The following is a 4,525-nucleotide window of genomic DNA, read 5'->3' as shown; positions in this document are numbered from 1 at the left end:
CAAGGTCAATTAAGACTCAGGGCATATGAGAACTTGTACTGTAACCTTATGTACCTCGGTAGTGCCCCAAAATTTCTGATCAAGGAGATAATGGAGCCAAACAGGAAATTGATCGATGATGTAGAGTGTGCCTAAGGAGAGTCACATGGAGAGAAAACACTCTCTCAGGCTTTCACAGAGAGCACATTGGCCAAGCAATGGCCGTGACTCATCCACATGGCTGACACTGACAAAGGTTCTACAATCTGAGGTACAGGATCTCAGGATAAATCCTGAGGGGATTTCACTGACCTGACCAGACCCAAAAGCTACAACTCTTGTTGCATATGTCCTGCTTTACCTTTGTCTTAACTATCCAGCAGAAAAGTATAAAAACAAAATATAAGAAATAAAGCCATGCTGTTATGTTGAGCTGTAGGGGACTCAGGTCCACAGTTTCTGACATTCCCAGTCAAGGGGAAGACCCAATACTATTATGGGCTACTGGACTCTTTTAGAATATTTTGATGCATTTACACAGCTATAATATTCAAATAATGGAACTTAACAAAAAAGGGTATACAGATGAATGTCCATTTTGTATCTGTGTATTCAAAGTGGTTAGGATAGATATATAGTTACATTCTCTTGATGAATAAAGTGATTTGTTCTAATGGTGTTTGTAAATAGGATATCATGTCCGCATCTTGTACAGCAATTAACCACTAGGAAGAATGTATGCAATATGTTAATTATTGAATCTGTCCTACCATTTTGGCTTGAAAGTGTCTCATTGCTATTTGTTTCTCAATAAAATTATGGAAACAAAAAGAATCAACCTTTTCTATATTTAAATAGAATAACTTGACTCAAATCCCTTTGTAATTCAGAATGTAGCTTTATCTTGTTTAATCACCTGCGTTTTAAAAATAATAGGATAGTGATCACATGCGTGCACTGGGAGACATGGAGACGCAGGTTGGCTGTGGAGATGACTTGGAAGTAAGTAGATTTTCTCTCCCATCTATGGCGAAACATACAGAAGCAGAACAAGACTGATTGTGTGATTTTCCCAAGGATACACACACTAGTGATTTTATCCTCCTTCTCAGTTGTGAGATTAGTTTAGCAGTCCGAGTCTTCCTTGTTCCCTTTTGCTCTGCAGTAGTTCTTCTTATGTTTACCTCCTTGAAGGCCTAACACTTGACCACACTTCTCATCACTAGGCTGTTTCCTGCTATCTAACCATGCAGCAGTGATCAAGAGGAGTGAATATTGGGCTCCTTCTGCTCTTCTCTCAAATTTTCTGTGTTGGGATCAACAATATTCCACCTTTCACCTTCATGACCTTGGCTGTCAACGTCTGGTTCTTCAATACTGCAAAGTCACTATATGACTCCTGTCTTAGCATGGAGAAGTGTTACCAGCAGAAAGACCGATGGCGTTTGTTGCTTTTGCCCCTTCACCACGCTGATGATTGGCGTTTGTATTTTAATATGGCATCCATGTTGTGGGAAGGGATTAAGTCTGGAGAGAAGACTGGACAATCGATGGCTTACCTATGTACTCAGCACATTCGCCCTGCTCACTGGGCTGGTGTATTCGCCCTTGCATTTGGCTTGTGCCGAATTTATGGGTGAGCCTGACTTCATGAGGAACTGTGCTGTAGGTTTCTCAAGAGCTTTGTTTGCCTTGAAAGTTCTTAACAACCATTATTGCCCCAGAGGCTTTGTCAAGGTTTTGGACTTTTCTTCACCCAACAAATTTGCTTGTTGGGCAGAATTTTTAGCCATTCATTTCTTCACGCCAGGGACGTCCTTCGCAAGGCATCTGGCTGGGATCCTTGTTGGATTGATGTACACTCTGGGACCTCCGAGGAAGATCATGGAGATGTGTGCAGGCATTTTTTCTTCTAATACTGGATATCCAAGACAGTGTTACTACTTTAACAGTTCAGGCCACTCTGGATATCAGGGTCATCAGCTGTATGGCAGTCCAAGGTACAATGAGCAAGTGCCCAGAAACTATGATGTGTATACGGCTGGCCTGAGTGAAGAAAAGCAGCTAAAGGAAGCACTGAGAGCCAACCTCAGGTACCAGGGAAACACCAGAAATAACCCACCAACCTACGGGTCTCATCTCTAGCCAGGAGACAATGGCTTTACAGATTTGACAACCAGTGATGTGGCTTCTTGGGAGGACGTGATCTAGCTGTGTCCTTGTGGCCCATGTGCTCACTTCCCAAGCCTCTAATAGCTTTAACAAAAGCGGAGTACGGTTGTAATCCTGTATTGCTCACGTCTGGAGTGGGTCCTCCCCCCATGGCCCCTGTGAGTCCAGCCTGATGTGTCGGGTACAGTAGCAAGAAGCCCGGTGTGTTGAAAGCAGCTCACAGCTTTCTGAGAGGGGCCAGCCTCCTGCCCTCATTCTCTGTCCCAAGCTGAAGGTCAACTCCTCCTTGAGGAGCTCTCACACTCCTTCTGCACTCCTTCATCTGCCTCCTACTCAGGGTGCCTTTACCTTGTCTTGATTTTGAAGCCCTGGGTTTTCACCAGGAGGTTTTATTTTCACCAGTTTGGATGATTAGACCCTCATCCAGCCCGAAGCCCTGCATGCTGGACTTGGCAGGAGGTGAGGCCCTGTGCCCTCCTCCTGGCATGTTGCCATGGTGACTATCCAGGAAGGCACCCGTGGCTGCTCTCCCGGTGATGTTCTGTCCTCCTCCACCTGGACATCGCAGCTTCTCATTGCAGGGCCCTTGTTTTTTTTTTTTTTCTCACATTGCTTTGCCTACAGAGTGCATCACTGTAAGAGCACGAGAGACTCGGAAGGAAAGGCCCATGTACGCTGTTAGATGGCAGGTGGCACCAGCAGGACCCTCCCCTCCAGAGGCAGTGAGAGTACCTGGGCAGTGCGTATCATTTGATCAGCCCAGCTGCAGCAGGGGCCACATCAGAGGGGAGCAGCGACATTTAGTGGACCAGTCTGACAAGAAGTATTTTTTCCTCATAAAAGTGCCTTTTAACTGGCCGCTGCAACAGCTGTTTGTCCTGCACAAGTGTCCAAAACATGCCCCAGGGCTCTCCATGTTACAATACACAGACTGTCTGAGTCATCTGAGGCATTTCCTGGTGCTGTGCTTCATGAATAAGAGGCCACAGTTAAAGCATTACTAGTGTCTTACCATGGTGGACATACTGCTTTTTAAAGAGAAAAAGAAGCAGAAAATGATTCATCTGCTTCTTCCTCCTTTGATTCATCTGTCACTTACCTAGAGTTTTGTGATTGTGACAGTGGGGGACACTGTATGAAGCAGAGTTCTGCAAGGAAATACCCCAAAGTTAATGGAGGTTATCTTTGGCAGTGGAATACATGGGACTTGTATGTTCTCACTTTTACAATTTTATATACTATTTTTTAAAAAATGTGTATATATGAATATATTATATTTGAAGTCAGGAAAAGAGATGTAATAAGTGTTATATATCTGTTGAGAAAATTCACAATATAAACAAAAATACAAATATATACAAGATTTTAAAATTACTTATCTCGTGCAACAATTTGGAGATACTGACTGCCTTCTCAATTCTTTTATGCTTTTGACAAATTTGAAATGTAATGAATGTGCTGGTTCCTAATCTGAATTTACCTGGGAAAAGCTTTGGCAATTTAGCATAAATGAGCTAAGAAGCCCAGTAGAGCTGAAGATGCCTTGGCCTCCTGGTCACCACAGCGATCCTGAGCTCTTGGCTTCATTTATAATTGATGCAAAGATGGGCTGTTGATAATGTGAATTGTATTCGTGAGTCTGCTAGCTTTATTTTTTCCATAATTTTATTGAGAAACAAATAGCAAAGAGACAGTTTCAATCCAAATTGGTAGGACAGTTTCAATAATTAACACATTGCATACATTCTTCCTAGTGATTAACTGTTTCACTGCTAGCTTTAAATGTATTTAAATTTAAATGTTTGAGCCCAAATCCCTCATTTCTCCAAAACTATAAATTCAACCTCTATCTCCTCATTCAGAAGTGACCACTTTATCGCATGCTGTCTTCTCATAGAACATGGATATTCTAATATAATTACCATTTTTATTATTGTTATCATTAATAGCTAACTACACCAAGATGTGCCTTCCACAGGAGAGGTGGGGTTATAGGTGATAACCCAAACCATTTATCTTCTCAATCTTCTGTCTCCCCTCTTTGCCACCTAAAGATTTATGGTTGGACTCATTAAGTATTTGTTTTCCACCAGAGTGTTTTCCAGTTACATTGAAAGTCAAATCATATATACTGATACCTGTGAACTAAGCTACTGCACTGCAGATGGTAATCTGTAATAGTAGTTTCATGCTTGGAGTGCCTGTCATTCTGGTCTTCTGAACATGGGCCCCTTGTCTTGACATGCCAGCTGCTGCTATGATGTCTCTCTGGTAGATGCTTGTTCAAAAAGAAGGGGGTGGTGAATGAAAGCAAGAGACAGGAAAAGGAATATTGTGGGACTGTCCTGCTTCAAGGTTGTATATGGTGAAATTT

General features: G+C 42.5%; 1 pseudogene; it reads left to right on the top strand.

Annotated features, from left to right (window-relative positions):
• The first annotated feature begins 1,226 nt into the window (after positions 1 to 1,226).
• Positions 1,227 to 2,162, top strand: LOC101575944 (annotated as a pseudogene).
• The last annotated feature ends 2,363 nt before the right edge of the window (positions 2,163 to 4,525 follow it).

This window comes from Octodon degus, unplaced genomic scaffold (genome assembly GCF_000260255.1).
Source record: "Octodon degus isolate 3935 unplaced genomic scaffold, OctDeg1.0 scaffold00263, whole genome shotgun sequence".
Taxonomy (NCBI): domain Eukaryota; kingdom Metazoa; phylum Chordata; class Mammalia; order Rodentia; family Octodontidae; genus Octodon; species Octodon degus.
The sequence above is the reverse complement of the archived record's forward strand: the minus strand, read 5'-3'. Positions and strand labels throughout refer to the sequence as shown.